This window comes from Coregonus lavaretus, assembly GCF_964263955.1.
Source record: "Coregonus lavaretus genome assembly, contig: HAP1_SCAFFOLD_56, whole genome shotgun sequence".
Lineage (NCBI taxonomy): Eukaryota > Metazoa > Chordata > Actinopteri > Salmoniformes > Salmonidae > Coregonus > Coregonus lavaretus.
This window is the reverse complement of record NW_028164156.1, coordinates 2,445,001-2,453,803: the sequence shown is the minus strand read 5'-3', so window position 1 is coordinate 2,453,803 and position 8,803 is coordinate 2,445,001.

The following is an 8,803-nucleotide window of genomic DNA, read 5'->3' as shown; positions in this document are numbered from 1 at the left end:
GCTCCCTCCACAGATTTTCTATGGGATTAAGGTCTGGAGACTGGCTAGGCCACTCCAGGACCTTAATGTGCTTCTTCTTGAGCCACTCCTTTGTTGCTTTGGCCGTGTGTTTTGGGTTACTGTCATGCTGGAATACCCATCCACAACCCATTTTCAATGCCCTGGCTGAGGGAAGGAGGTTCTCACCCAAGATTTGACGGTACATGGCCCCGTCCATCGTCCCTTTGATGCGGTGAAGTTGTCCTGTCCCCTTAGCAGAAAAACACCACCAAAGCATAATGTTTCCACCTCCATGTTTGACGGTGGGGATGGTGTTCTTGGGGTCATAGGCAGCATTCCTCCTCCTCCAAACACGGCGAGTTGAGTTGATGCCAAAGAGCTCCATTTTGGTCTCATCTGACCACAACACTTTCACCCAGTTCTCCTCTGAATCATTCAGATGTTCATTGGCAAACTTCAGACAGCCCTGTATATGTCCTTTCTTGAGCAGGGAGACCTTGCGGGCGCTGCAGGTTTTCAGTCCTTCACGGCGTAGTGTGTTACCAATAGTTTTCTTGGTGACTATGGTCCCAGCTGCCTTGAGATCATTGACAAGATCATCCCGTGTAGTTCTGGGCTGATTCCTCACCATTCTCATGATCATTGCAACTCCACGAGGTGAGATCTTGCATGGAGCCCCAGGCCGAGGGAGATTGAAAGTTATTTTGTGTTTCTTCCAGTTGCGAATAATCGCACCAACTGTTGTCACCTTCTCAACAAGCTGCTTGCCGATGGTCTTGTAGCCCATTTCAGCCTTGTGTAGGTCTACAATCTTGTCCCTGGTCTTGGCCATGGTGGAGAATTTGGAATCTGATTGATTGATTGCTTGCTTCTGTGGACAGGTGTCTTTTATACAGGTAACAAGCTGAGATTAGGAGCACTCCCTTTAAGAGTGTGCTCCTAATCTCAGTTTGTTACCTGTATAAAAGACACCTGGGAGCCAGAAATCTTTCTGATTGAGAGGGGGTCAAATACTTATTTCCCTCATTAAAATGCAAATCAATTTATAACATTTTTGACATGTGTTTATTCTGGATTTTTGTGTTGTTATTCTGTTTCTCACTGTTCAAATAAACCTACCATAAAAATTATAGACTGATCATGTCTTTGTCAGTGGGCAAATGTACAAAATCAGCAGGGGATCAAATACTTTCTCACTGTAGGGGCCTAAGCTATTGATGGATTCAAGATAAGGTCGTGGTTATTGATCTCAGATTCTCAGTGTCAAAGTAGCCTTTCATTTTGGTCATTTGTGAGGTATTAAAAAAGATTCTGCGAAAGTCTCCAGTCATCTAAAATGATATAGAATTGCATGAAATCCATTTATAAAAGAACACATTTTTCCCGGACTCTAGGCTTCTAGGAAATTCCTGGATATTGGCGGGAACTGGAACAAGCTGTGGTACACATTGATCCAGACCATCCCAAACATGCTCAAAGGGTGACATGTCTGGTGAGTATGCAGGCCATGGAAGAATTGGGACATTTTCAGCATGTTCAATTGTGTACAGATCCTTGCGACATGGGGCCGTGCATTATCATGCTGAAACACGAGGTGATGGAGGTGGATGAATGGCAGGACAATGGGCCTCAGGATCTTGTCATGGCATCTCTGTGCATTCAAACTGCCATCGATAAAATGCATTTTTATTAGTTGTCTGTAGCTTATGCCATGCCATAACCCCGATACCACCATCGGGTACTCTGTTCACAACATTGACATCAGCAAACCGCACGTCCACACAACGCCATACACGGTGGTCAGCAGTTGTGAGGCTGGTTGGGCATACTGCAAAATACTCTAAAACAACATTGGAGGCAGCTAATGGTAGAGAAATTAACCTAACTTTCTCTGGCAACAGCTCTGGTGGACATTCCTGCAGTCAGCATGCCAATTGCATGCTCCCGCAAAACTTGAGACATCTGTGGCATTGTGTTGTGTGAAAAGACTGCACATTTTAGAGTGGCATTTTTGTATTTGTTAGGGATCCCCATTAGATGCTGCCAAGCACCTCCTCAGCTACTCTTGTCCCCAGCACAAGGTGCACCTGTGTAATGATGATCATGCTATTTAATCAGCTTCTTGATATGCCACACCTGTCAAGTGGATGGATTATCTTGGCAAAGGAGAAATGCTCACTAACAGGGATGTAAACAAATTTGTGCACAACATTTTAGAAATAAGTTTGTGTCTAGAACATTTCTGGGATCTTTTATTTCACCTCATGAAACATGGGACCAACACTTGACATGTTGCGTTTATATGGTTGTTGAGTGTATACAGTATTTCAAAAAAAATAATCATACAAACTATCAATAACAAAATTTAAATTGAACTAAAATCATATTTTCTGTCCTAATCAGGTCCATTCACAGGCTCAGAAGGATCCTGTGAGGGTGGAACATTTTCTGGCTACAGTAGTCCTTGCAGGGCTTCTGCCGTGAAGTCTTGGAGGCCCAAAAACTTCTCAGCTACAGATATAATGATGTCCAGCTTCTTGGACTTATTGTGCAGTAAAATTAATAACTGTGGCTGTAAATACAAAAAAATCCACCTTCAAAATAAGTGTATCCAGATCACTTGATTGACGTACAACATTTGCAACTGGTTGCAGTGCATCCACCTCCATATCTTCTTCAGAACTTGCTACTATAACTCTCTTCACCGCCACCACATAGGAGATTTGCTGTACAGCCCTGATCCTTGAGACCTCAACCTCTTTCACCCTAACAGGGCATTCTGGGAATTCAGGAATATGACCCCCACCACAGTTACATTTTACATTCACATGCTCTTCAATAACATATTCCTTCCATCTGCAAACATGTGGCCAAACTTTTTACATTTCTTGCATTGCACCAGGTTTTACACAAACTCTCTTATGGGGTATATTATATATCCCAGCTTTACATAGGGTGGTAGATACTCTTCATCAAACATCAATAATAAAGATACGTGCATTTGCATCCTTCTTCTTCGGGATTTGGTTGGCGGAGTGCATTCAACTTTTAGGTGCATACACCGCCACCTACTGTACTGGTGTGTGAGGCCATTCACAGCCTATATACATTAAATTCATTGATACAGTAATTAATACAAAATTGCACCTGCCAAGTATTAGCCTGCTCTAAAAAATGTGAGGGTAAATGTTCTTGGTTCGTGCAGATGACTGACCTCCTCAGACCAATTGGCAGTACGCCCAGAACATTGTTCTGGGATCCAAAAGGGATATCTCAGTTTCAAGGTCTCAGCTTGGAGAGAAGAAGCCTTGTGAGGTATTGGTCGGTCACATGCAGGAACCAAATGTTAACGATTAATTAATTATTAATAAAGCTAAAATCATGCAAATATAACTTGTCTGTGTAAGCAGTATATAGGACAACTAACGGGACTGCCCCGGCAGAGCTCCCGACCGACGTGTACTATGGTGCTTTTACGTTTGTTGGAACCTCTCCAACAAGGGACTCATTTGACTTTGAGTCCCTTCGTGGCGATTTTCCACGACAAAAACCCACCACCCCATTCCACTATTTAACACCATCTAGTCCTACGCCAGACCACTACCACTCAACACCCCTTGCAGCTGTTCTGCAGTAGATCCTCGCAATCCCAAGTACTTCTCTGACGCTGCCACCACAGCCTCTATTTTCTGGTACTTTTGATCCATTTCTGCAGTACAATTGACAACCATTGCTCTAAATGCTAAAAAGCCCACCTTACTGAAGAAATATTCTTCCCGTCACTCTCTCTTGGTCTCTGCCTACTCACAGGAATCCTCTCAAGATCCCTCACCCTGTACCCATCTTCCTCTACCACTCTCTTCACTGCTTCTGCATACAACACTTTCTGTATTACTGTAACCCTGGCAACCTCAATCTGCCTTTCTCTCACCTGACACCTCAGATCTCCAGCCCGTTAGCACCCCCACAACTAACACACAGAACTTTCTCCACCGATACCACACATTTCTTCATCTCATGCCCTCCTGCACACTTGTCACATCTAGGCATCTCACGCCTACACACTGCTGCAACAGGCCCATAAACTTCACCCCTAAAACACTGTAGTATTTACAGAACAGAATCGCTCACGGGATAACTGACACTTCCTACCTTGACCTTATCTGGCAGAGACTATGCATCAAAACCCAGCATGACAGATAATGTATTATCTGTTTCCCCACGCTCTACACCGGATCTACGTCTCACCAAACGGAGGGTGTCACAGACACCTGGATCTTCCATTTCAACTGCTCATCCTCAACACTTAAACCTAACCCCATTATCACTCCTTTCAATGCCACCCTGTTCCGGAGAGCAATTCAAGTCACATTTCCTGTCTCTAATCACGTAATCCGCAGCACCCGCTCCCTCTGAGCAGAGGAGAAACAATAAATCATCACGAGTCCACTCAGTTACCTTCACCAACTCAACAGTCCCCAACCTCTTCTCCACCTAACCTGACACCACATATGTATCCATTCTCTCTACAAATCTCACTCCCACTGGGCCAGAATCATACTTATCATCCTTGGAACGAGGCCCGAACTCGGAGTTCCTCACCGCAGGTAATTCATCCTCACTCTCGCCAGGTTCCATCTCTGAGCTACTGGAGGACGTATCCCTCTTTTTACACTAGACGATAACCTCCCTCACCACACTGCTCCCCTCTACACTCAGCTCCTTCTTGGCGTTCATCACTGCACCTGCCACCACAGTTAAGTAGTTTTAAATTGACACAATACCTGTTATCAAAGGTTACAGCTAGAGATGACGTGCAGGAGCTTGCAGTGTTTTGTTGTTTTGCATGATGTCTACTTTGATGATAATTAGAGTTTTATAATCTGAGAGGAAATAGAGCCGAATATTGCTAAAAGTCACGCCAGGGTAAGCCTAAACGAAACACAGCCATTATTCTAAGTGTTTCTAAAATGAATAAAAAGGAAAAATGATTGGAACCATTTCCCTGATTGACCGCTACGTTTTATGACACCATTTTTGCACAAAAAAAAAAAAAAAAAAAAAAAACAGTATTCAGACTTTACTCAGTACTTTGTTGAAGCTCCTTTGGCAGTGATTACAGCCTCAAGTCTTCTTGGGTATAACGCTACAAGCTTGGCATACCTGTATTTGGGGAGTTTCTCTGCAGATCCTCTCAAGCTTGTCAGGTAAAATGGGTAGTGTCGCCGCACAGCTATTTTCAGTTCTCTCTGTACTTTGCTCCGTTCATCTTTCCCTCGATCCTGACTAGTCTTCCAGTCCCTGCCACTGAAAAACATCCCCACAGCATGATGCTGCCACCACCATGCTTCACCGTTGGGATGGTGCCTGGATTCCTCCAGACGTGACGCTTGGCATTCAGGCCAAAGAGTTCAATCTTGGCTTCATCACACCAGAGAATCTTGTTTCTCATGGTCTGAGAGTCCTTTAGGTGTCTTTTGGCAAACTCCCAGCGGGCAGTCATGTGTCTTTTCATGAGGAGTGGCTTCCGTCTAGCCACTCTACCTTAAAGGCCTGATTGGTGGAGTTCTGCAGAGATGGTTGTCCTTCTGGAAGGTTCTCCTATCGCCACAGAACTCTGGAGCTCTGTCAGAGTGACCACTGGCTTCTTGATGACCTCCCTGACCAAGGCCCTTTTCCCCCGATTGCTTAGTTTGTCTGGGCTGCCAGCTCTAGAAAAATGATTGGTGGTTCCACACTTTTTCCATTTAAGAATGATGGAGGCCTTTCGATCATATCCTTGGACTAAAATGATTGACACTCAGGTGCAAGCCTAACATCACATGCAAAGGGCCTTTGGGTAACGTAGCACATATTCAATGATATATATTTTTCTCACATAGGCTGTTCATTTCCGATCTTTGATACTTTTTCTGGTTTATAAACGTATCATGGTATACTACGTTAACGCTATACGTATGAGCCATATTGTTACTTGGTAGCTACTAGCAACAGACCCTGTGTTGTGGATCATCTACCACTATTTTGGACGGTCCATACTGTAACGTTAACGTTAGTCTCAGGCTTCACTAACTAGCGTTACTGTTTTAGGTGGAGCTATTCTTTGCTACTTTTCAAACAAATACTACGTGATATTTCACATATCATCTTGCTAGAGAGGCCTTTTGTTGTGATATTTAGGCTACTATATAGGCTACTAGCAAAAGACCCTGTGTTGTTAGGATAGATTTATGTTTGTTTCTTCCAACAGATCTTTACATATTTTCCTCACTACAAAATATTCCTGCGGTCCTTGTGGTTACTAAACATATTTTAGATATGCCTTCATGCTATAGCTTATTCCATGTTTACATCTTTGGTTAAATGACTTCAAATGCAAAACGTAAATTTATTTTGTGGAATGTCTGTGGAGTTTGTAAACTATCCAAGCTTAAAACAGGTTATTACTAGGCTTAAACAACTTCATTCATCTATTGTGTTCCTACAAGAAACTCACTTGTTGAAGGATGAGCTACTTAAAGTATGCAGGAGATGACAAGGGCCAGTAATAGCATCCTGTTTCTCCTCTCATTCTCATGGTGTTATGGTTTTAATTCACTAATCTGTTCCGTTTCAAGTGGATACTATTATAACTGATACAGCTGGTAGATACAGAGAACTCTTTTGAATGAGCATATTAATCTGGTTAATGTTTATGGACCTAATGATGATAATCCCAAATTCTTTGAGAATGTATTTCTATTGATAGCCTCCATTCCTGGTAAAGTCCTAATGGCAGGGGACTTTAATTGCACTCTTGATCCTCATCTAGATCGCTCCTCTGGTTTAGACACTTCCCACTCGCAGAGTAGAAAGAAATTACAGCATTTAATTCAGGACTTAAATCTATGTGAACCTTGGAGGACTCAGAACCCGAGTAAAAGGGAGAATTCATGTTACTCGTCAACATTTAAATCATATTCTCATGTAGACTACTTTTTAGTTTCTTGCTTATTGCTTCCCAATGTAGCAGGAAGTGGATATGATACTATTGTTTTGAATGACCATTCCCTTGTGTGATTATTCTATAGGGATACAAAACTAGTAAAAGGATCCTCTAGAAGGCGTTTGCATCCCAGATGGTTAAAGGACCCAGACTTCTTACATTACGTTGGAGTGCATATAGATGTTTATTTGACATTGAACACTGACCAAACTTCAGCGAGTACCAGATGAGAGGCTTTCAAAGCACATATTTGGGGGCAAATTATACGTTTTACCAGTTTAAAATCAAATAAATCAAAAAATGAGAGCGATGGACAGCAAAATCAGAGAATTGGAGAGAAGCTTTTTTGGATAACTCAGTCGAAGTAAACAAGGAATGATTTGGTCTTAAAGCTCAGTATGAAGAACTTCCCACCTCAAAGGCTGCAAACAGCTTAACAAGGCTGAAACAGTCATATGATCAAGGTGAAAAACCTGGTAAATTGCTGGCCTGGCACATTAAGAAGTAAAATTCAGCCTTTAATGCAATTCATAATTTACAAGGACAATTATCAATGGATCCTGTAGAAATGAACCAAACATTTGCTTCCTACTACAACACACTTTACAACTCTGAATCTCCTGAGAACTGAACTAGTCAGGTCTTGATTTTCCCTCTACTTCAGAAGACACTAAATTGGATCTGGAAAAGGAATTTGATAGTGTTGAAATATCTGATGCTATTTTCAATCTGAAGGGAGGTAAAGCGGAAGGTCCAGATGGGCTCCCAATAGATATTTAAGGACAAACTTCTAGGTCCACTTTTGGATATGTACAGTGCATTAGGAAAGTATTCAGACCCCTTGACATTTTCCACAATTTGTTACGTTACAGCCTTATTCTAAAATGGATTAAATAAAAAAAATCCTCATCAATCTATACACAATACCTCATAATGACAAAGTGAAAACAGGTTCTTAGACATTTTTGGGATTGATGAGGGGAAAAAACAATTTAATCTATTTTACAATAAGGCTGTAACGTAACAAAATCTCAAAAAAGTCAAGAGGTCTGAATACTTTCCGAATGCACTGTATATAGACAGGTGTGTGCCTTTCCAAATCATGTCCAACAAACTTAATTAGATAGAACCTGCTCTTACCCTGAGAAACAGATTTCCCAATCTTCTCCTCCTCTTCTTCATCTTTAAAGTTGACATTCAGCTCCAGTGTTTGACTGCAATCTTCCAGCTTCACTGATGCCATCTCTGGATATTGCGATGCAAACTGGGCTCAACTGTCACAATCAGGACCCAGTGACTGTAGGTTTGGACTCAGTGTGGAAGGAGAGAGGCAGGCTGGGTTTGTCCTCACTGTTGATGTTACCGGCCTCAGACTTATCTGAATCTGCCAGTAGTAATATAGAGAGCACAGACACAAAAGTTAGTGTTGACAGTTCTGGCAATATCTTTATTCTCTAAAAATATAATTTAATTTTTAAACAATTATCTAATTCAGTGCTTTACTTGGACTGAAATAGGTGCCAATACTCATTTTGGGTGCCAGTACTGTTTATATTAAGGAGCAGGAGCTCCACAATACTTTTGAGCTAATACCTAACCTATAGTAGATAAATGCATACATGACTCAAAATCCATTTAGTACAAGGTTACAGTTTGTTTTAGACAGCACTGTGTGCTAATCTCCTGAATAACCTTGTCTTCATTGTATTACTTCAATCAAAAAACAATTGGTTTTCCTGTTCACACCACAGCAACATTTATTGATAAAGACTGAAACTAGTGAATGTGTCTGAATATTAGTACACATGTAGAAAACTG